This window comes from Cupressus sempervirens, chromosome 8 (genome assembly GCF_028749045.1).
Source record: "Cupressus sempervirens isolate cs-2001-9-10 chromosome 8, ASM2874904v1, whole genome shotgun sequence".
NCBI lineage: Eukaryota > Viridiplantae > Streptophyta > Pinopsida > Cupressales > Cupressaceae > Cupressus > Cupressus sempervirens.
In genome coordinates this window covers 189137390-189162783 of record NC_143125.1, presented here as the reverse complement: position 1 = coordinate 189162783, position 25394 = coordinate 189137390, and positions in this window count along the sequence as shown.

Below are 25394 nucleotides of genomic sequence, written 5' to 3'. Positions count from 1 at the left end.
ATGGTATGTTATTCAAGGGCAATCAATTATGCATTCTAAGGAGTTCCATGAGGGAAAATATGAATAAGGAGAAACATAGTGGAGGGATGGTAGGATATTTTGGTCGAGCTAAGACCATTTCCATTCTTAGAGAACATTATTTTTGGCCTCAGATTTCAAAGGATGTGAAGAAGTTTGTACAGAGTTGTCAGATTTGTCAAGTGGCCAAGGGATTTAGTCACAATACTAGACTCTATCAGCTATTGCTTGTTCCATCAAAGCCATGGGAGGACATAAGTATGGATTTTGTTCTTGGATTGCCAAGGATAAAAAGGGGTAATGACTCAGTAGTTGTAGTGGTTGATAGGTTCTCTAAAATGGCACATTTCATTCTATGCCACAAAACTCATGATGCTGTCCATATTGCAAACTTGTTTTTTAGAGAGGTGGTAAGACTACATGGTCTTCCAAGGAGTACAGTTTCTTATAGAGATACTAAATTTGTAGGGTATTTCTAGAGAACATTGTGGAAGAAGTTGAGAATAGACTTGAAATTCAGTTCCACACATCACCCATAGACTGACAGCCAAATAGAAGTGGTAAACAGAAGCGTGGGCAATTTACTGAGATGATCAGTTGGGGATAAACCCAAGGGGTGGGATTTGATTCTACCACAAGAAGAGTTTTCTTACAATAACTCTATAAATAGGAGTACTGGTAGATAACCATTCAAAATTGTATATGGAAGTAGCCCAAAGACTGCACCAGAGTTGAGGAAGATAGAGCAAGGGGAGAGGACAAGTGCTGAAGCTCAAGAATTTTCTAAACATATCAAGCATCTACATGAGGAGGTTCATGCACAAATTACCAAGATGAATCAAGAGTATATAGCTAGGGCTAATCAAAGGAGAAGACATAAGGAATTCCAAGTAGGGGATCTAGTCATGGTACACTTACAAAAAGAAAAATTTCTAGCCAGTACTTACAACAAGCTAAAAATGAAGAAATTTGGCCCCTGCAAAATTTTGAAGAAACATGACTCAGGAAATGCATATGAGGTGGAGTTACTAGATGGAATTCACATTTCTCATATTTTCAACATTGCAGACTTAACTGAGTATCATGATGATGGTGCAGATGAGGAGTTGATATTAGAGCCATGTCCAATTCCTACTTCTAAGAAGGAGGAGATAGAGGAGATTCTGGATAGTCGTGTGGGTAGGAGTACTAGAGATAGGCAATATGAAGAGTATTTGGTCAATTGGAAAGGATAGCCGATCGAAGACTCAACTTGGATTTCAGAAATTGAGGTTTCCCATTTGGGATTTTCCTCTACCATTCATAAAGTGATAGGGTCACTTTTCAATCTACCCTAGGTGTCTAATGCACGAGCATCCAAAGGTATAAGGGCAATCTTGTGTCAACCAAAAAAATTTACTTAGACTTAGTTTTTGTTTCATTTGTTTTCATTTTTGGATACCCATTTGGGTCAAATAAAAGTTCCAACTCTCATAATTCCACTATTAGTGTTCTAGGATAGAGTATTTGAACACCTTGGGATATGTGTAAATGTCAAAAAAATAGGAGTATGTAATTGAGCCATCATTTTGGTGAACTAGAAGGTGTAAATTGGTTAGAAGATTGTAATTGTAATTTAGAGCACTCTAGAAAAAGAATCAGGTCAAAAGGCTCCACGGTTTGAAAGTTATTGCAATTTTTAAGTTTTTGGAGACCTCCTAAGAATGCTTAAAAGTCAGGTTAGGGGCATTAAATGACCTCAAATAGGGCCAAAAAAATGGGGGATGAGCAAAGCTAGTCCATAGGTCTATAGAGTGCTTCGAGAGCTTTTTGAAAATGTAAACGGTTCATCAGTCGGAGCTACGATTCAAAAGTTATGCCTTTTGAAAGTTCTATTACCATTTCTGTATTCTTCTAGATTTGCATCAACTTCTAACATAGCTTCTGGAGCCTTCTATTTGGTCGGTGGATTCCAACTAGCACTTTCTATAATGTATTCCTAATCCTTAACCCTTTAGGGTCTATTTAAGAACATTTCTAGCATTGTAAAAGGCAGTTCGGAGTGGAGTTTGAGAGGAGGTACTGAAAGGAGAAATTATCTCTAGATTTATACTATTGTAAGCCCATAGGGCATGTTTTGAAGTCTATTTTCTCTGTTTTGAATGTAATAGCATATTTACATAGTAAATGCAATTTTTTCTTTCATTTTGTGTCCATTTTGTGCTTGGGTTGTGTCCCCATGAGAAAATACAAAGAGAGAGCTTCAATATAAAGGCCTCATGGAAGCTTGTAGAACAAGCTAGAAAGTGATAGAAGATAAAGTTGACAACTAAGCATTAACAAAAAGGTGGAATATGCTTGAAGGGAACAAACTCCCATATTGTTAACAACTCATCACTACAAAAATTAATTATTAAATATTAAATAAATGCATTAACCTAAGTAAGCTTAAGTAAATAGAATAAATAATTAATAATTAATTATTTACTCTAACATATAGTATACCCTACTGAGCTAAAGTACATGAATCTATAATTGTGGCAACAGTTGAAGAATTCACCTCAAAGAGAAGACAAATATCATCAATAGTTTCTCCCACATCTTCGATGTGAGACTCCACGAAAAGGTCTACAAGGGTGGGAAGGAAGTCTGCACATGAAGGTAAAGTAGGAAGACATGAAAGGTTTTGCTTCATTGAATCTGAAGCATTTGTGGCTAGAAGTAGATCAGTAGAATCAACATGAGAATCAGGAGGTGAAATCTCAACTAGAGTTGAAGGTACCACACCTAGAGTGACTACATGTAGAATGTCCTTTAGAAATGGATGAACACATGGATCTCCATATGCTTCCCAAAGAGCCATCCAAACATCATAATGAAAACTTGCCATAAGAAGAGAAGCAAAGGATTCCTTACTCATATTGTTATACCTAAAGCCAAGAAGTTTAGAAAGATATTTGAAGGAAGATGATATCTTTGGGAAAAGAGAGGGAATCACTTCCTAATGTTCTCTTAGATGATCAAGCATCAAAGCACTCCATTTCTAATAGTTCCTTAATGTCAACTTCGGTCTTATACTATACTGACATATGTTACAAGCATCCATGAGATCAATGAATGTATACACCCCCAAAAATACAAAAATAATCAGTCAACCCCCCCCAATGTATGATTTGGCACTTACTGCAATAGCCACATTCCAATTTAGGGCATATTTCTGAAAGTAGTATTTTTGTCCATAGAACCTATAATCTAATTGCAAATCTAGAAATTAGACAAAAAAAATGCACTTTAAAAAAAATAGAACCTATTTTGGAGTGCAGATGAGCCCTATCAAGCATTTGAAGTGGCAAAATTTAAGATTTGTGACTTGCAAAAATAAATCAGAAATTAAGATCTCAAACCATCTAAACTGATGTGTAGATCACACAATTCTACCTCAAAAAAAAAAAAATTTCTTGCAAAAAGGAGTCCATATGAGGAAGATATTGCTGTTTGAAAATCACTATTATTATTTTTCCTAAATCACCACTATGCCTCCAAAACTCAAAAGGCTCTAGATTTTTCCTCAGATGTCTGATTTGGATGAAACAAAATCTAATTTGAGGTTTTTTTGACCTTATGAATATGATGCAAATATTTAATTTGCACCAACAAGCTTCAATATTCACCTACAAAATATTTCTCCTGTAGGCCTGATGGCTAGTTTTTCAGAAAAAATAATCAAAATCTAAAAAAAATTGGAGAGAGATAGATGAAAAAAATGTAGATCTAAAAATTAAATGTATAGATGTGAAATGATCATACCAATATTGAAAATCGGGCCCTTTGGTTGTCAGTTTGCAAAAAAAAATTACCTCAATTTTGACTATTGCCCAACAGAGAAAATTTATAGGAAATTCACCAAATGTAGTGGTGAGGTCCACTTTGGCTCTAGACACTGCCAATTTTTGCAGATTCTCTGGATCTTTGGCTTGAAGGTGATGAATCAAGAATGGTCTCAAACAACTAGTGACAAGAATCTCCCCCAACTTTGATACCATGTAAGAATTTTCCTGAGAGAAAAATTCACCCAAGATCAAGGAGCACAAGCACAAGAACATAGTTGACCAAGAGTATGATCATTATGAAAATGATTTCTATTATCAAAAGCATGTAGATACACACTAGGAGAGCCTATATATAAAGGCCTCTAAGATGCATCTAGAATGTGTCTAGAAAGAACTAGTAGATAAGAATGACAACTAAGTACATATCCTCCACAATAAGAGGATAAGTATGATGAGGTGTCTAGAATGTTGTAGACACCATGTGCTCAACTAATGTGCTAACTCCTAATTGTAGATAGCATGTCCATAATTAGACTGCAAACTCAAGTGTTGCCAACATGACAACTCACAAGAGTACGCATACTCCTAGGTGAGTAATAAATAAATAATAAAATATATGCATTAACCTAAGTAAACTTAACTAAGTGTGAATAATAAATACTTATTTACACCAAAAAAATTTAGTAAAATTGAGAACAAACAATGTTTCTAATTTTAAAGATACATGGTGATTTCCTTTCACACGTTGGTGTTACCTTGTAAATATGCAATTTTTTTGCATTTGTGTTAAAAAAAAGGTCAAAATATATTTATAATGGGAAATATAGTTATACAACATGTGTAAAGTCAAAGGAAGAAGAAGGAATTAATGTACTACAAAAATAATTTTGAAAATTGAAAAATAAAGTCAATATCATCTGAATATTACCACAATAGTCAAAACCTAGATACAGAGCCAAATACATTTATAGTGGGAGTTTTGACTCATTATTTTTTAGTATTAAATTTTTTTGGTATGACAAGTGCTTTTGTCACTAATGCCAAAGATGGATATTGTTGACCTTATGGTCAAACCATTTTTCCATTAATGCCAAAACACCTATTCATTTCATTAGTCACAATGTAAACTAAGCTTCACAATGTAAACTAAGCTTCATAGTATAAACCAAACTTCACAAAGTAAACCAAGCTTCACAGTGTAAGCTAAGTTATTGTAGTGTCAACTGAGCTAGTCATGAAGTGTTAACTAAGAAGAGGAGAAAGACTATGTCAACCAAAGCTAGCCATGTTAACCAAGTGGAGCGAAAGTAGTGTTGACAAAGCTATAGTGTCGATCGAGCTCTATAGTGTTCACTGAGTCATTAGTGTTAACCAAGTGCACACCTATTCTCAAGTGATCAATATGGACCGTGCACAAGTGTCTTGACTGAGTGCTAAAGTTTGTCAAGTTCACTATGTTGCCGACTGTCTGTATATCACTCAAGTGGTCTTTAGAACCCAAGTGTTAGTAGTGAGCTGACTTGGTGAAGATTGTTGAATATGGTATTGTAGTTGACTTTGGAAGGTAATTATTTGGATGGGTATAAATGTAAGATATCTTTTCATATTTTAATAATTGTGTAACAACTAAGAAGAAGTATTATCAATGTGAATTAGAAGACTAAAGGCTACAAGTATTAGGAAGACAAAAATTTCTCGACGAAAACTGGCTCATGCATTATTATGGTTGCTATGAAGAGAAAAATCTCTAGAGTTTTAAGATCTAAGCCCAGTCCTTTGGACATCTGCTAAGGCTATCTATAAATACGATTAGATTATCACTTCTTAATAAACAATATTTCTTATGAGAAGAGAGAATAACAATGGCAAAGGCAAAGGCGAAGGAAAATGCAATGAAGTTGTTTGGAGTGTTGGTGATAATAGTAATGATAGTCATGATAGGTAACTTATGGGATTGGAAGTGTCATATATATATTAGTATCTTGATTGCTGCTATAAACTATATAAAAATTGTTGATTATGCTTTGGACATATTATAATTTTTTTGATTATGTTTTATTTGATTAATTTGTGATGCTTTGGTGTGCTAAAATGATGTTATAGAACTGGTCTAATATAATATAGATGTGTGTCATGTTTTTAAACTCGATATAATTTTTGTGTAATGTAAGCCATTTATATTAAATTTTCTATTAATATTTGGAATGTGCATTCTTTTTTAGACAAACTTTAGGATCCTTACATAATCAAGTTAGATGGTCATTTTGATGTATATAGTATATTATTTTGTAAGAACATGAATAGGTAAAAGGAAGATGGTTGCATCAAGCTTGCTTAAATTGATTATAGATAAAATGGAGATGGTTACATTATTATAGTTTGATTATGTTTTATTCAACTAGTTTGTGATGCTTGGTGTGCTATAAGGAAAAGGGAGATGGTTACAACTAGATTAAAATTGATTAGATATAATAGGAAGATGGTTAGTTTATTGAATGCAGTGTATTGTTTTCTAAAATTGGAAATAGATCAAAGGGTAATGATTGTCTTTTATTTGTAGCGTGTTATTGTCAAAAAATACTTATGTGTATTAGAGGGATCTAGATAGTTACCTTTTATTTCTAGCATATTTTCTTCTTATACTAATCATAGATAAGCGATGGCTGCTATGTTTTCTTTTGTACTACAGTGGTTTACTAGAATGATAATACACAAAAGAGAGATTGTGGCTTTAGGCTCTACAAACTCAACCAAAGTTATATTATTAAAAGTGATGAAATCATTATCCAAATAGATGATGAAGTTTAAATTCTAGTAAAACTAGAGAAGTTGTAATGATAGAGGAATTAGAGAAATTTAAGTCCTAGTGATGAGTAAACCAATTGCATCTACTAATGTGATGAGTCTATCCCCATAATTTGTTTACATGTTTATCTCCTAAGTATAAATTGGGAAAATTGTCCCACCTTAGTATTTATTAAAATAGGTCTAATGGGCATACCTATAATCCTAATTTTTTTTATTAGTGTCCTTGTTTCGAAATAGTTTTCTTAAATATTTAACAAAAAATATGTATATTTCAATTATTCATATCGTGAATGGTGTTAAAAAAACATTTATTATGAATGAAAGATAAAATGTAAAATTATTAATTTTAATTTTCAATGTAAAATACTACAACAATTAATGTACCTAGATGAATTAATCAAATGATATATTATGTGTTAACCATATTTTATGATGCTTGATCTAGTGGGGTAATCATTTGTTCTAAAATAAGAAGTTTCAAGACATCAAAAAGAGAATATGATTAAGAGCCAAAATTCCTAACAATAACTAACTAATGCATTGTTATGGTCGCTACTAAGAGACAAATTTTTGGATTTTTAAGATCTAAGCCCAATATTTTTAAATCTAAATGGAATGTGAGAAATATATTAAAAATTTAATTTAATACTTAGAACCCTAAACCTAAAATTTTACTCGGCACTTAAAAGTTTCTCAGCACATGAAGGTGTCGAGTGCCAATTTTACTCGACACTTGAAGGTGCCAAGTGATAGATTGCTCGGCACTTGATGGTGCCGAGTGGTAGGTTGCTTAGCACTTGATGGTGTTGAGTGATAGGCAATAGGTGTCGAGTTAGCTCAGCACTCAAAGAAATAATACTTAGGAACAATGGATGCCAAGTAAGCTCAGCTCCAAAGAAAATGCTCAACAACAATAGATACCGAGTGAGCTCGACTCCAACTGAGAGAGAGGTTGCCAAGTGTTCTATTCAACTGAAAAATTATAACTTAAGAAATTCCAATGTGAATGCTTTCACCATTAAAACTAGAGAGCCAAAGCTTTAAGCTTTCAAACAAATTACTCAAATGAAACATACAAGGGAAGAGAAATGGATTCAAATATGCTTGCTTGTCTTCTATTCAATCTTTGATTTTAACTATTACACAATCTACAAGCATTCGGCTTCAAGCAGAAAACCCTAAAACAACCCTAAACTAGTAAAACTTCAAACTTCAATAAACTTTAAACCTGCAACTCTAATGGCTGCAATCACTGCTTCAACGGGACAAATCCAAACAACAACTTACAGAGAGAACAGGGGAAACATATGCAATTGTAGGCACAAACTTCTTTTGTTCTTCCTTCTTCTAATTTGCTCTCGTCTGCAACTTTTGATCTGCTTGAACTCTACAAATGAATGAATAAACATTCCTTTTGTCACATTCCATTTTCTCCCTCTTTTTTTGATTTGAAAAATCTCACCTACCCATATTAATGTTTCTATTTGTTCTGGACATTAGGGGGGTGGGTGAGCATTTGGCCCCAAGGAGAAAACATATGCCGCATTTAAATATTCCAACACTCCCCCTTTGTCCCAAGCCAAAAAAGCAATGATCACTACTGATCCACATCAACTACACCAAGACACTCTCTTAGGTGTACAAAACTTTCTATGCCTAATGGCTTTGTAAAAATGTCTGCTAGCTACTACTCAGACTTGCAAAATTCCATCTTGATATCCCCATTCTCCACCTACTCTTTGATGAAGTGATATATGATCTCTATGTGTTTGGTTCTACCATGGAAGACTAGATTCTTAGACAATGCAATTGATGACATGCGACTACATTTGCTGCTATGTATTTAGTCTCTACTATAGATTGAGCAACAATAGGTTGCTTCTTGGATGCCCATGAAATTGCACCCAATCCCATATGAAACATGTATCCGAAAGTGCTCTTCCTATCATCTATACTTCTAGCCCAATCACTATCTGTGTAACCAACCAACTTGAAATCATTATTTGTAGTATATAAAATCTCAAATCCCTTGGTACCTTTCACATACCTTAGGATCCTCTTTCCTTCTTGCCAATGGGAATCCTTTGGGGTTTCCATAAATCTAGAAATCAAACTTACTGCATGCATTAGGTCTGGCCGAGTTGTAGTCAAATACATTAAACTTCCAACCATACTCTTGTATAATGTTGGATCTACTCTTTTGCTAGAGTCCTCCTTGCTCAACTTTAGACCTACTATTGTTGGTGTGGGGGCTGCCTTACTATTTTGCATTTTAAATCTCTCCAAGATCTGCCCTGCATACTTTTCTTGAGAGATGAAGATTCCATCATGCATTTATTTTACATCTATGCATAGAAAGTATTTCAAGAGGCCTAGGTCTGTCATTTCAAATTCACTTTTTATGGCCTCTTTAAACTTACCAATTAGAGCCTTGTCATTACCAGTAAAAATCAATTCATCTACATACAAGACAACAATCAATACATTACCATTTGTTGCCTTAATGTAAAGAGTGGGCTCACCATTTCTTTTGCTAAATCCATTGCTCATCGAATATGAGTCAATCCTACTATACCATGCCCTTAGAGCTTGCATGAGCCCATAAAGAGCTCTCTTCAATCTATATACTTTGTTCTCTTCACCTACAACTTCATAACCAGGTGATTGCTCTGCATACACTTCTTCTTTCAATACACCATTTAGGAAGGCAGACTTCACATCCATTTGAAATACCTTCCACTTGTGCTGGGTAGCAATTGCTATGACAACATGCATGGTTTCCATTCTTACAATAGGGGCATATTTCTCATCATAGTCTCTTCCATACTACTATTTGTAGCCCTTGACTACCAACCTTGCCTTATACCTATCAATCTTTCCTTCAACATTGCATTTGATCTTGTAGACCCATTTCAATCCAATCACATGCTTCTTGGGAGGAAAACCAATTAGCTCCCATGTCTAATTCCTTTCTATAGCATCTATTTCCTCATCCATGGCCTTACACCATTTTTTCTCCTTAATAGCTTCTTCAAAATATATTGGATCACTATGAGAAAATAATGCAAAATTAACACTCTCATCATAATCTTTATACCTTTCATCTTGGTATATCTCCCTAAGACTCTTGGTCTTTCTTGGTAATAGGGAGGAGAGTGTAGGATCATAATCTTCACTACTATTGCATTGCCAACTAGCTCGGTCTTCATTGGTACTCAGCACTGATAATCGGTCATGTCTACAGGAGCTCGACAATAACTAAACCTGCTTGCCTTTTCTTCTATTTTATCCTTCTTCTTGCTATTCATCAGTGTCTTCTTCACTCATAATTGGCACTTTACTTGAAGTGCTTGGTGACTCATCAGTTGGACCATACCAAGACTAATTTTCAAGAAATTTCACATCTCTTGAAAGAGTCATCTTGTTGTTCAATGGGTCATACAATTTGTATGCCTTTGATTCTATGTTGTACCCTATGAAGATGCACTTCACACCTTTGTCATTCAATTTTTTCCTTTTCTCTTTAGGCACATGTGCATATGCAACACATCCAAATACCCTTAGGTGTTCAACTATCCATCTTCCTCATGACCATGCTTCCATTGGAATTCTGTCACGGACTACCTTTTAGGACACCTATTAATTAAGTAAATTGCTATTGCAACAACTTCTCCCCAAAATTTAGTTGGAAGACTTTTTTTTTTTCATCATGCTTCTTTCCATTTCAACAATGGTCCTATTCTTTCTTTCAGCCACTCCATTCTGCTGTGGTGTATAGCTAGGTGTGAGTTCTTTCTTTATCCCATGTTTCCTGCAAAATTTTACAAAAGAATTGGAGGTATACTCCCCTCCTCTATCTAATCTAAGTACCTTCATATAATATCCACCTTCTCTTTTAGCCTAGGCTTTAAATTCTACAAATTTATCAAATGCTTTAGATTTATTCTTTAAGAAATACACCCATGTGCTACGACTAAAATCATCAATGAATGTCATGAAACAAGTACTCCCCCCAATGGAAGTAACTTGCATAGGATTTAATAGGGTGGTATGCCCTAACTCTAATGGATATCTAGCCCTCCTAGAATTTCCAGAATTAAAGGGAAGCCTATGTTGCTTACCCAAAATACAAGCCTCACACTTGTCACAAGAATTTCCTACATGTGGCAAACCATTGACCATTCTTTTATTTGTCAATAAATTTAAACCAGCATAGCCAAGATGACCATTCCTAAGATTCCACAGCCATGAAGGGTTTTCAATCACACTCCTTAGAGCTGATTTTGTGGGAGGTGCAACATCAACTTGAGATGAGAAACATGTCTCTATTTTCAAGGGAAACATTCTATTCTTTGTCATTTGAACTACTGCAATTAAGTTCTTGCTCCCATCTTTTTCATGAATGACACATGTGTCATTCTCCATCAGCACTTTGTATCTATTTTGAATGAGGTGAACAATGCTCATCAAATTGTGCTTCATACCAAGGGAAAAATACACATTTTGTGTTTCTTTCTTCTCACCTTTCTTGGTGCAGACCATAATAGATCCTTTGCCAACAACTGGTAGGGTTCCATTGTTACCCATCTTAATTTCTGATTTGAAACTCTTGTCAATGAATGAAAATAAGGTCTCATTTCCACTCATGTGATTGCTACATCCACTATTGAGGTACCAAACCTCAAGGCTTCCTTCTTCACCAACATTACACATGATGAAGGCAGTGTTTTCACTTCCCATATTCATGTCAGCCACATTTTCTTGTCCTGACTAATCTTTCTACTTCTTCCAACATTAATTTGCATTATGCCCATATTTATGATAGTAGCAGAATTCTATATTACTCTTATTTGAGTTGTATTTTTTTTTTACCTCCTCTTGAGGTATTTTGTGAGCTACTTGCTCCATCTGCTCTTCTTGAGCTTTCTGCTGCAACATTTCTTTGTCCTCCATTTCCTTGGCCTCTACCTCTAGAGTTTCTACCTAAGTCATTTCTTCCTCTCCCCCTTCCTCTTGGATTTATCTAAGCCTTGAATGCTTTCTTTTGGAAAGATGAAGCAGTAGATCTATTGATGCTATGGTCATGGGTTTGAAGTGTACCCATCAACTCATCCATTGTCAAAACAGTGAGGTTTGTTGCCTCTTCTATGATCATGACCAAATTGAAATATTTATGAGGTAAACTCCTCAATATCTTCTCCACTATCCTCTACTCTTGATAGTCTTCTCCATTTGACTTCAATTGGTTAATCACATTGGAGGTCCTTGAACTAAAGTCTGCAACTGATTCATTTTCCTTCATCTGAAGGTTCTCAAACTCCCTCCTTATGTTTTGTAGCTTTACTGTACAGACTTTATTAGTCCCCTTGAAATTCATCTCAAAGATATCCCAAGCTTCCTTTGCATAATTTGCTGCTGCAATCTTTGGGAAAATTGTCTCTATCATTGTTGCTTCAATAAGACTTAATGCCTTTGCATTTTTCCTCCTTGACTCCTTCAAATGAGTCTTTTGTGCATTTGTGAGGGCAGTATACTGAGTTGGATCAGTCACATCATTGAATCCATTAACTACAAACTCCCACAAATCATTGGCAACCATAATGGTTTTCATCTTCTTTTCCCATGTATCATAATTTTTCCCATTGAAGGGTGGTGGCTGCTGCCATATCTTTCCTGCATCTCCTTCCATGTCAAATATCCCAAGAAAAAAGAAATACCCTAACTCACTGTGAATGTGGGGCCTCAAAGCTTTGATACAATGTGAGAAATATATTAAAAATTTAATTTAATACTCACAACCCTAAACCTAAAATTTTACTTGGCACTTAAAAGTTTCTCAAAACATGAAGGTGTTGAGTGCCAGTTTTACTCACCACTTGAAGGTGTTGAGTGACAAATTGCTTGGCACTTGATTGTACTGAGTGGCAAGTTGCTTGGCACTTGATGTTACTGAGTGATAGGCAACAGGTGTTGAGTTAGCTCAACACTCAAAGAAATAATACTCAGCAACAATGGATGTTGAGTAAGCTTGGCTCCAAAGGAAATGCGTGACAACAATAGATGCTAATTGAGCTCAGCTCCAACTGAGAAAGAGGATGCTGAGTGTTCTACTCAATTGAAAAATTATAACTTAAGAAATTCCAATGTGAATGCTTTCATCATTAAAACCAGAGAGCCAAAGCTTTAAGCTTTCAAAAAAATTACTCAAATGCAACATACAAGGGAAGAGCAATGGATTCAAATATGCCTAGTTGCCTTCTATTCAATCTTTGATTTAAACTATTACAAAATTTTGGAGCATTCAGCTTCAACTAGAAAACCCTAAAACAACCCTAAACTGGTAAAACTTCAAACTTCAATAAACTTTAAACCTGCAACTCTAATGGCTGCATACAAAGGTTCTTGGATCAATCACTACTTCAACAGGACAAATCCAAACAACAACTTACAAAGATAACAGGGAAAACATGTGCAACTGCGAGCACAAACTTATTTTCTTCTTCCTTCTTCTACTCTGCTCTCCTTTGCAACTTCTAATCTGCTTGATCTGCTTGAACTCTACAAATGAATGAATAAACATTCCTTTTGTCACATTCCATTTTCCCCCTCTTTTTCTAATTTGAAAAATCTCACCTACTCATATTAATGTTTCTATCTGTTCTAGACATCAGGTGGTAGGTGAGCATTTGGCTCTAGGGAGAAAATGTATGCTGCATTTAAATATTTCAACAGGGATGTTAGGGATGGTTGCTAATGCCTTCTATAAATAGGATTGGATTATCATTTCATAACAAACAATATTTCTTGTCAGAGGATAAGAGAGAATACCAATGGTGAAGGCAAAGGAAAATGCAATGAACTTGTTTCCAATGTTGGTTATAATAGTAGTGGTAGTCATGGTAGGTAACCTATGCAATTTGAAGCATAAGTTTAGTCTTATGAATTTTTTCTTTTCTTTACCAAAGTGGCAAGTCAGTAATATATTAGTATCTTGATTGTTGCTATAAACTATATTGGCAGGTATGGTAGAAGCTCAGCCTGAACCTAACTGCGATGACAAATGCCCCACCAATGAGGACTGTCATGGTGATGGTACCCTAAACAAAAAAAACTTAACTATACAATGATTCACTATGGTCTTGATGAAAAAGATGAAGAGCTATGATCAGTTGATTCCTGCATGGAATACCTAAACTGCTTTGTCCTTAGAGACTGTCCTCCAGATGGGAATACTTATCTGGATTCCTGCGATGTTGGAATGTGTCATCTTGACAATAAAGGATTCTACTGTTAATCTTTTTTTTTTAGTGGAACTTTTCTTAATTTCTTTCTTAGTGTGTGATATTTAAGATTGGTCTTTAATCTTTTTGCTCCGCTTTCATTTAGATTTACTTATTTTCTACTTTAGGGTGTGATATTTAACAATGACCTCTAATCCAATTATTCCACATCCACTCCAAGTTCCATTTCCTAAAACCAACAATCTGTTATGCTTTGGACATATTATCATTACGTTGATTATGTTTTATTTGATTAATTTGTGATGCTCTGGTGTGCTGAAACCATGCTACAGAACTAGCCTAATATAATAAAGATGTGTGTCATGTTTTTAATTTTTTAATTTTTTGTGTAATTTAAGTCATTTATATTAAATTTTCTATTAATAATTGGAACACGCATTCTTTTTAGGTAAACTTGAGGCTTCACTCAATTACATAATCGAGTTAGATGGTCATTTTGTAGTATATAGTATATTATTTGCTAAGAACCAGAATAGAAAAAAGAAAGATGACTGCACTAGGCTTGCTTAAATTGGTTATAGATAAAAGGATTATGGTTACATTATTATAGTTTTATTATATTTTATTTAACTAGTTTGTGATTCTTTGGTGTGCTATAAGGAAAAGGGAGATGGTCATTTTTTTGCATATAGTATATTATCTAATAAGGATGAGAATAGATAAAAGGGAGATGGCTTGCTTAAATTGACTATATATAACATGGAGATGGTTACTTTATTGAATGCAATGTATTATTTTCTCCAATTGGGCATAGATCAAAGGGTGATGAATGTTTTATATGTAGCATCTTATTCCCGAAAAGTAAATATGTGTATTACAGGGATTCAGATGGTTACCTTTAATTTCTACCATCTTTTCTTTTTATAGTGATCATAGATAATTGATGGGTGTTGTATTTTCTTGTGTACTATATTGGTTTCCTAAAATGATAATACATAAAAGAGAGAGATTTTTCTTAGGATCTATAGACTCAACCAAAGTTATGCTATTAAAATTGATGGGATCATTATGCAAGTGGGTGGTGAAGTTTTCATTCTAGTAAAACTAGAGAAGTGGTAATAATAGAGTAATTAGAGAAATTTAAGTCCTAGTGATGAGTAAATTAATTGTATCTTTTAATGTTATCAGTTGGTCTCCATAATTTGTTTACATGTTTATCTCCAAGTACAAATTTGGAAAGTCATCTGACCTTAGTATTTATTAAAATAGGTCTAATGATCATACCTATGATCCTAAAATTTTTTTATTAATTTTCTTGCTTGAGGATAGTTCAATATGTGTTTTTCAAGTATTCATATCTTGAATGATGTTAAAAGACATTTATTATGATTGAGAGATAAAATGTAAAATTATTATTTATAGTTTCCAATAGAAAATACTAGAACAATTAATGTATCTAGATAAATTGATAAAATAATTTATTATGTGCTAACCATATTGTATGATGCCTGATCTATTCAGGTATAAACTTATTCTAAAATGAGAAGTTTGAAGACATCAGAATGAAACTGTGTTTTATTCCCCACTTTCATTCAATTTATATACAACAAGGGGATGTGTAGGATTTCTTGTTTCTTTCTTTAAATTTTCCCCATGATTTAAATTTATAAGAGGCACAAGGAACCAAAAAAGATATAGATGGCCTCTATTAAAAATGCAACCTAACAAGTTCTAAAAAAGAGTCAAACAAGGAAAATGTTCAAGTCATTGTTGTGAACAATTTTTTTAAACTTTCTTATTAAACAAAAAATGAAATATTTTATAAATTCAACATTGAATAATCTATCATTACATTGAAACACTTGACCAATAGAATGAAAATTTGATTTTCTATAATATTTTGCATGCATCTTTCCATAGACATATAGAAAATGAAGAGGAAGGCATTCCATTATTGGGACTATGATCATATGTCAAGATTGATTAAAATAGATATGTATATTGAGATTACACATATATGAAGCATACACATTTACATTTACTATTGCAAATCTATGATGAATATGGTTCTATAGTTTTAAATCTAGAATTTTCTAGGTATTGATTTTTAAGGAGATGTTTCGCAACTATAATAAAGAGTTGGAAACACACACAATGTTATTTATTATTTATTGCACTACATGAAAGAGGTGAATAAGTTAGATACAAAGAAAACCAAGTGATGAAATTGTGTTCATTATACATTCAATTATATAATGATGGTCCATGCTGTTGATTTATTTAAATTGAAATAAATTTCTTGATTTTTTCTAAAATAATTTTTATGCTCAAACTCATTTAATATTTGATATTTTTGGTGTAAATAAGTATTTACTTATTACACGTACTTAAATTTACTTAGGTTAATGCATTATTTTATTATTTTATTTTAGGTGAGACACTTAGGAGTTTGTGTACTCTCATGAGTTATGCAACTCTTACTATGCACATGGTGTCTACAATAGGGGAGTTCACATCATTCACCGAGTTGTCATGATGACAACACATTTATCTACACTCCTTATTTAGCACATGTTGTCTACACTAGTGATTTGCATGCTACACCATTGTAGACTTATCCTCACATCATCACACTTAATTCTATGCTTAATGGAGGATAATCCATATCTGGTGGACATGTGCCTGGTTGTATGACTTATCATGTTGCTGACTTCTATACATTCTAGAAGCTCTCCTAAGGCCTTTATATATAGGCACTCCTAGTGTACTCTCAAGCTGGCATATTGAATGAATATCGTCATGCTAATCATACTCTCTCTATTTTGGTCTACTGTGTACTTGTTTTTGAGTTCTCTAGTTCTTTGGTGAATTCTAGCCTAAGCCAAATTCTTATAGATATATTTTACAAAATTTATAATTTAGGTCACTTTAGGAAAAATAAATTAAATATTTCTACATGATCATGTCAATTTTTTTTATATATTGTATCATGATAGAATTGTCAATTACATTAAACATTCATGCCAATTCATCAAAATAAAGTCAATTGGACCTCAAAAATGTACAAAAAATGGAGCTCAAGTTTCTTTTGAACCAATCCTCTCTTTCTGAAATATGAGAGATCATGAAGATAACAATAGGATTGGTGTCATGTAATAGAATCAATCTCATCATCCAAGTAGACCAAGAGTAGGGAATGAGAATACACATCAAGATATCCAACTCTCCAACCAAGACTCATCTAAGAATAATATCCTCTTAAGTCCATATTAGGTGAATGTCGCTCGAAATTGCTATTAAAATCATCAACTATTCTAGCAAATACTTCTCAACGTCACCACCATCTCTAAGTATCAATGGCCACATATAACTAATCAATCCATGCTGAATCCAAATGCAACATAGTGATATCATGAAGTATCCAACTTTTGATCAATATACTCAATACCAAGAAACTAAACCAAGATCAATGACAAATTTGCAAGCATGGCCTCAGGAACATAAACATGACAACATGATCTAACCATCTAAATCAAATAGATAACATGTCAAACTCTAAATGTGTATCAAGAGTATACTATGAAATAATAATAAAAGTATCATAACACTAAGGATAACATGTCAAATTGATGCAGGAGCATCCAAAGGTATAAGGGCAATCCTATGTCACCCAAAAAAATTGTACTTAGACTTAGTTTCTGTTTCATGTGTTTTCATTTTTGGGTACCCATTAGGGGAAAATAAAGGTTCCAACTCTCACTATTCCCCTATTAGTGTTCTAGGATAGAGAATTTGAACACCTTGGGATACGTGTAAATGCTGAAAAAATAGGAGTATGTAATTGAGTCATCATTTTGGTGAACTAGAAGGTGTAAATTGGTTGAATGATTGTAATTTTAATTTAGAGCATTCCAGAAAAGGAATCAGGTCAAAAGGCCCCACGGTTTGAAACTTATCGCAGTTTTTTTAGTTTTTGGAGACCTCCTAAGAATGCTTCAAAGTCAAGTTATGGGCATCAAATGACCTCGAATAGGGCCAAAAAATGAGTGATGAGTGAAGCTAGTCCATAAGGCTATAGAGTTCTTCAAGAGCTTTTCAAAAATGTAAATGGTTCGTCAATGGAGCTACGGTTCAAAAGCTATGCCTCCCAAAAGTTCGGTTACCATTTCTGGATTCTTCTAATTTTGTGCTGACTTCTAATGCGACTTCTAGAGCCTTCTATTTGGTCAATGGATGCAAAATAGCACTTTCTATAATGTATTCCTAATCCTTAACCCTTTAGAGTCTATTTAAGAACATTTCTGGCATTGTAAACGACATTTCAGAGTGGAATTTGAGAGAAGGTACTGGGAGAAGCATTTATCTCAAGATTTATGCTATTGTAAGCCCATAGGGTATGTTTTTGAGTCTGTTTCTCTGTACTAAGTGTACTAGCATATTTTTATAGTTAATAAAATTTTTCTTTTCCTGTTGTGTCAATTCTATGCTTGGGTTGTGTCCCCATCAAGTGGTATTAGAGCTAGTTTTCCTTAGTGTGTAGACAGAGCACCGACTGTGAGGCAATTTGCACTAGGACTGTGTGGTTGTGGGTTTGAGCTAAGAAGATGCCTCTATGAAGAAAGCCTAGTGGAAGGGATAGACCTATTAATCTTGAGGAAGTTAGAGCCCTCCAAAGGTAGGTACAAGCATTGCAGGAGGACCTCTATAGAGGAACAAATATTGCTGCAGTCGACGAAAGTGAGGATGACAATGAAGAAGAAGAAATTGGACTAGAAGGAGAAATTTGATGAGAAAGTTCTAAATCAGGTAGAGGAAAGGATTTTTAGGGCCATTAATAAGTTTGGGAAAAGACCTACAATTGATGTGGGTGTATTTTCAAAAAATTTGAAACCAGATTAGTTGATTGACTGGATCAATGAACTGGAAGAGTACTTTGAGTATGAGGATATAAGGGATCTAAATAGGGTTAAGTTTGCAAAGGCCAATTGAAAGGCCATGCCAAAATCTAATGGGAAGAGGTTCAATTTGAAATAAATAGAAGAGGAAAGGAGAAGATCACAAGGTGGGATCGTATGGTGGACAAATTGAAGAAGCAATTCATTCCTATTTATTATGAGCTTTATTTGTTGAAGAAGATGCATGGGTTAAAGAAAGCAAGAAAATCAGTCCAAGAATATATAGAGGAGTTTTACTGAGTTCTAATTAGAGTAGGGCATGCAGAAGAAAATAAGGAGAAGGTTGCTCATTATATCAGTGGCTTGTGACCTACCATCCAAGAGGAATTAAGTCTGGTAAGAATGACCAGCATTGAAGAGGCATACCAATTTTTCCTACGAGTTGAAGAGAAGTTGAATAAAAAGTTTGAAGGGAGACAAAGAGGGCTTGGTTAAGGAGGAAGGGGTAGTGGTAGGTCATCTAGAGGCCAAAATGAAACCGAAAAGAAAAATGAAGATGTGGGTACTAGTAGGAACCAAAGGAATGAGGGTTTCAATCGCTCCTGTGATCAAGACTTTGAAAATTAGAGAGGAAGAGGTAGAGGACGTGGAAAAGGAAGAGGAGGCTTTTGTGGTACCTATTTACATTGCAATGAAGAAGGTCATCATGCCTTTGAATTCCCTCAATGATAAGGAAGGACAAATAGGAGAGCTGAGGGTTAAGCTAGGGTTGCTGATGTGGATGAGGATGCACAATCATCACATTCAGAGGATATAGAGAGAGGAAAGACTTTAGTAAATGAAAGGGTCCTACTAAGTGGTCAGATTGAACTAGGACAAAGGAGGAGTTTGTTTCGTACTAGATGCAAGTTTGAGGATAAATGTTGTGATGTGATCATTGATGGTGGTAGCACTGATAACTTGGTATCAGAAGAGATGGTCTAAGTTGAAGCTCAAGAGGGAGAACCACCCCCAGCCCTATCGGATTGCTTGGGTGAAATATGATCATAAGGTCCTGGTAAGTGAACAATTTTTAGTGAAATTCAAAATTGGGAGTTACCATGATGAAGTTCTTTTTTATTGTATTCAAATGGATGTTTGCCATCTATTGTTGGGAAGACCATGGCAGTTTGATAAGCATGCTGTACATGATGGTCATGCAAACACATACTCTCTAACAAAGGATGGAGTTTGCCACAAACTGAAGCCCGTGAAAAAGGAAGGTGGAAAAAGATATGTAGCAGTGCTAGGATTTTTCTTGTTGATGAAAGAAATTTTTTAGATGGCATGAAACATCAGTGTTTGTGCTATGCTTTGATTCCTAGGAATGATAAAGAAGGTAGTAGTGAAATACCACTTGAATTTTTAGATTTACTAGGTGAGTTTGGAGATTTCATCTATGATAATGTTCCAAAAGGATTGCCACCAGTAAGGCAAATAAGTCATCAGATAGATTTAACCCCAAGAGCTAGTTTGCCTAACAAGGCTGCTCAAGGGATGACTCCTACTGAAACTGAGGAGCTAAATAGAAAGGTCCAGGAGCTATCAAGGAAGGGCTTGATTTAGAAGAGCCTGAGTCCATGTGTAGTAGCTGCATTATTGGCACCAAAGAAGGATGGAGAGTGGTGGATGTGTACATACTCATGAGCTATAAATAGGATAACCATCAAGTATCGATTTCTTTCGCAAAGAATGGATGATCTTATGGACTACTTCAGTGGAGCTCAATACTTCACAAAGATAGATCTCAAGAGTGGCTATCATCAGATATGGATACAAGAAGGAGATGAGTGGAAAGAATCCTTCAAGACCAAGGAGGGTCTTTATGAGTGGTTAGTCATGCCCTTTGGATTGACGAGCGCCCCAAGCACCTTCATGCGGCTTATGAATGAGGTACTTAAGAAGTTCTTGGAAAAATTTGTTATTGTCTATTTAGATGATATTTTAATTTTTATTAGGTCTTTAGAAGAACATTTATTACATATTCGTAGTGTCCTTGAAAGGTTAAGGGAAGAGAAACTATTAATGAATCTGAAGAAGTGTATCTTTGCAAAAAGGGAGTTAGTCCACTTGGTGCTTGTTATATCACCTGAAGGTCTCAAAATGGATCCAGAGAAGGTAAAAGCCATCTTGGAATGGCATACTCCAAGGTTTGCTAATGAGGTAAGATATTTCATGGTTTGGTTATTTTTTACAGGAAATTCATTAAGAATTTTAGTGGCATATGTGCACCCCTAACTGACATAAGAAGAGGGGATAGAAAAGAGTTCAAATGGACTGTGACAGCTGCGAGAAGTTTTGAATTGCTAAAAAGGAAGGTGATAGAACAACCTGTGTTGGCACTTCCTAATTTTAGAAAGGTCTTCTAGGTGGATTGTGATGCTAGTGGCAGCACTATTGGGGCTGTATTAAGACAACAAGGTTAGCCTATTGCATATTTTAATGAAAAATTGAATGATGCAAAGAAGAAGTATTTTGTTTATGATCAAGAGTTCTATGCAATAGTTTAGGCCTTAAAGAAATGGAGGCATTATTTGTTGCTAAAGGAATTTTTTATATATATTGATCACTAAGCATTACAGTACCTAAATAGCCAAGGTAAATTGAATTAGAGGCATATGAAGTCGGTAGAGTTCTTGCAGAGCTATACATTTGTGTTGAAGCATAGAAGTGGAAAATCTAACAGGGTTGCAGATGCTCTAAGTAGGAGATAGTTGTTGCTTATAGTAATACAAGTTGAAGTAGTTGGGTTTGATGAACTCAAGAATCTGTACCCTGAGGATCTTGATTTTTCTAAAGCGTGGAATTCTTGTAAAGAGCCTGTTGCTATAGAAAAAACTAAGTGGTTAGACTATCTGATTCAGGATGGTATGTTATTCAAGGGCAGTCAATTATGCATTCCAAGGAGTTCCATGAGAGAAAATCTGATTAAGGAGAAACACAGTGGATGGAAAGCAGGACATTTTGGTCGAGATAAGACCATTGCCATTCTTAAAGAACATTATTTTTTGCCTTAGATTTCACTGGATGTGAAGAAGTTTGTACATAGTTGTCAGATTTGTCAAGTTGCCAAGGGATTTAGTCACAATACTGGACTATATTAGCCATTGCTTGTTCCATCAAAACCATGGGAGGACATAAGTATGGATTTTATTCTTGGATTGTGGAGGACACAAAGGGGTAATGACTCAATATTTGTGTTGGTTGATAGGTTCTAAAAAATGGAACATTTCATTCCATGCCACAAAACTCATGATGCTATCCATATTGTAGACTTGTTTTTTAGAGAGGTGGTAAGACTACATGGCCTCCCAAGGAGTATAGTTTCAAATAGAAACATTAAATTTTTGAGGTATTTTTGGAAAACATTGTGGAATAAGTTGAGAATAGACTTGAAATTCAGTTCCACACATCACCCGTAGACTGACGGCCAAAAAAAAGTGGTAAACAAAAGTCTGGGCAATTTGCTAAGATTTTTAGTTGGGAATAAGCACAAGGGATGGGATTTGATTCTACCACAAGCACGGTTTGCTTACAATAACTCTCTAAATAGGAGTATTGGTAGATCACCATTCCAAATTGTATATGGAAGTACCCCAAGGACTGCACCAAAATTGAAGAAGATAGAGCAAGGGGAGAGGACAAGTGTTGAAGCTAAAGAATTTGCTGAACATATCAAGTGTCTACATGAAGAGGTCCAGACACACATTACCAAGATGAACCAATAGTATAAAGCTAGGGCTGATCAAAGGAGAAGACATAAGGAATTCCAAGTAGGGGATCTAGTCATGGTACACTTAAGAAAAGAAATATTTCTAGCCGGTCCTTACAACAAGCTAAAAATGAAGAAATTTGGCCACTACCAAATTTTGAAGAAACATGACTCAGGAAATGCATATGAGGTGGTGTTGCTAGATGGTATTCACATTTCTCCTATTTTCAACATTGCAAACTTAATAAAGTATCATGATGATGGTGCAGATGAGGAGCCGATGTTAGAGCCATGTCCAATTCTTTCTTCTAAGAAGCAGGAGATAGAAGACATTCTAGATCATTATGTGGGTAGGAGTACTAGAAATAAGTAGTATGAAGAGTATTTGGTCAAGTGAAAAAGACGGTCAATTGAGGACTAAAATTGGATTTTAGCTGCTGAGGTTTCCCATTTAGAATTTCCTCTACCATTCATAAAGTGACAGGGTTACTTTTAAATTTACCATGTGTGTCTTATGTAGGAGCATCCAGAGGTATAAGGGCAATCCTAGGTCACCCAAAAAAATGAACTTATACTTAGTTTCTATTACATATGTTTTCATTTTTCGGTACCCATTTGGGGCAAATAAAGGTTCCAAATCTCATAGTTCCACTATTAGTGATCTAGGATAGAGTATTTGAACACCTTGGGATACGTGTAAATGCCAAAAAAATAAGAGTATGTAATTGAGCCATAATTTTTGTGAACTACAAGGTGTAAATTGGTCAGATGATTGTAATTGTAATTTAGAGCATTCCAAAAAAAGAATTAGGTCAAAAGGCCCCACGATTTGAAAGTTATCATAGTTTTTCAATTTTTGGAGACCTCCTAAGAATGCTTCAAAGTCAGGTTATGGGCATCAAATAGGGGATGGGAAAAACTAGTCCATAGGGCTATAGAGAACTTTGAGAGCTTTCCAAAATTATAAATAGTTCATCAATCAAATCTTCAGTTCAAAAGTATGTCTCCCAGAAGTTTGATTACCATTTTTGGATTTTTCTAATTTTGGAAAAACTAGGGGATGGGAAAAACTAGTCCATAGGGCTATAGAGCACTTTGAGAGCTTTCCAAAAATGTAAATAGTTCATCAATCAAAGCTATAGTTCAAAAGTATGTCTCCCAAAAGTTCGATTACCATTTTTGGATTCTTCTAATTTTATTCTGACTTCTAATGCAACTTCTAGAGCCTTCTATTTTGTCGATGGATGCCAACTAGCACTTTATAGAATGTATTCTTAATCCTCAACCCTCTGAGGTCTATTTAAGAAAATTTCTAGCATTGTAAAAGGCATTTTAGAGTGAAATTTGAGAGAAGGTACTGGGAGAAGCATTTATCTCCAGATTTATGCTATTGTAAAGCCATAGGGCATATTTTTGATTTTTTTTCTCTGCACTTAGTGTACTAGCATATTCTTACAGTTAATAAAATTTTCCCTTTCTTGTTATGTCCATTTTGTGCTTGGGTAATGTCCCCATCAGGTGGTATCAGAGCTGGTTTTCCTAAGTGTGTAGATAGAGCGCCGACTGTGAGGCAGTTTGCACTAGGACTGTGTGGTTATGGGTTTGAGTTAAGAAGATGCCTCCATGAAGAGAGCATGGTGGAAGGGCCAAAGCTATTAATCTTGAGGAGGTTAGAACAATCCAAAGGTAGGTACAATCATTGTAGGAGGAGCTCCGTAGAGGAACAAATCTTGTCGTAGGCGACGAAAGTGAGGATGACAATGAAGAAGAAGAAATTAGACCAGAAGGAGAATTTGATGAGGAAGTTCTAAATCAGGTAGAGGAAAGGCTTTTTAGGGCCATTACTAAGTTTGTTAAAAGACCTATAATTAATGTGGGTGTATTTTTAGGAAATCTGAAACCAAATGAGTTGATCAACTAGATCAATGAACTGGAAGAGTACTTTGAGTATGAGGATATTACAGATCTAGATAGGGTTAAGTTTGCAAAGGAGAAACTGAAAGGCCATGCCAAAATCTAGTGGCAAGAGGTTCAATTGGAAAGAAATAGAAGAGGAAAGGAGAATATCACAAGGTGAGATCGTATGGTGGACAAATTGAAGATAAATTCATTCCTATTGATTATGAGCTCGATTTTTTTAAGAAGATGCATGGGTTAAAGAAAGCAAGAAAATCAGTCCAAGAATATATAGAGGAGTTTTACCAACTTTTGATTAGAGCAGGGCATGTAGAAGAAAATAAGGAGAAGGTTGCTCGTTATATCAGTGGGTTGTGACCTGACATCCAGGAGGAATTAAGCTTGGTAATAATGACTAGTGTTGAAGAGGCATACCAATTTTCCCTACAAGTTGAAGAGAAGCTGAATAAAAGGTTTGAAGGGAGACAAAAAAGGAATGGTCAAGGAGGAAGGGGTAATGGTAGGTCATCTAGAGGCCAAAATGAAACCCAAAAGAAAAATGAAGATGTGGGTACTCACAAGAACTAGAGGAATAAGGGTTTCAACTGCTCCCGTGATCAAGAATTTGAAAATCAAAGAGGAAGAGGTAGAGGAGATGGACAAGGAAGATGAGGCTTTTATGGTACCTATTTCCATTTCAAGGGAGAAGGTCATCATGCTTTTGAATGCCCTCAATGACAAGGAAGAACAGATAGGAGAGCTGAGGGTCAAGCCAAGGTTACTCATGTGGATGAGGATGCACAATCATCCCATTCAAAAGATGCAGAAAGAGGAGAGACTTTAGTAATGAAAGGGTCCTACTAAGTGATGAAATTGAACTAGGACAAAGGAGGAGTTTATTCCGTACTAGGTGCAAGTGTGAGGATAAATGTTGTGATGTGATCATTGATGGTGGTAGCACTAATAACTTGCTGTC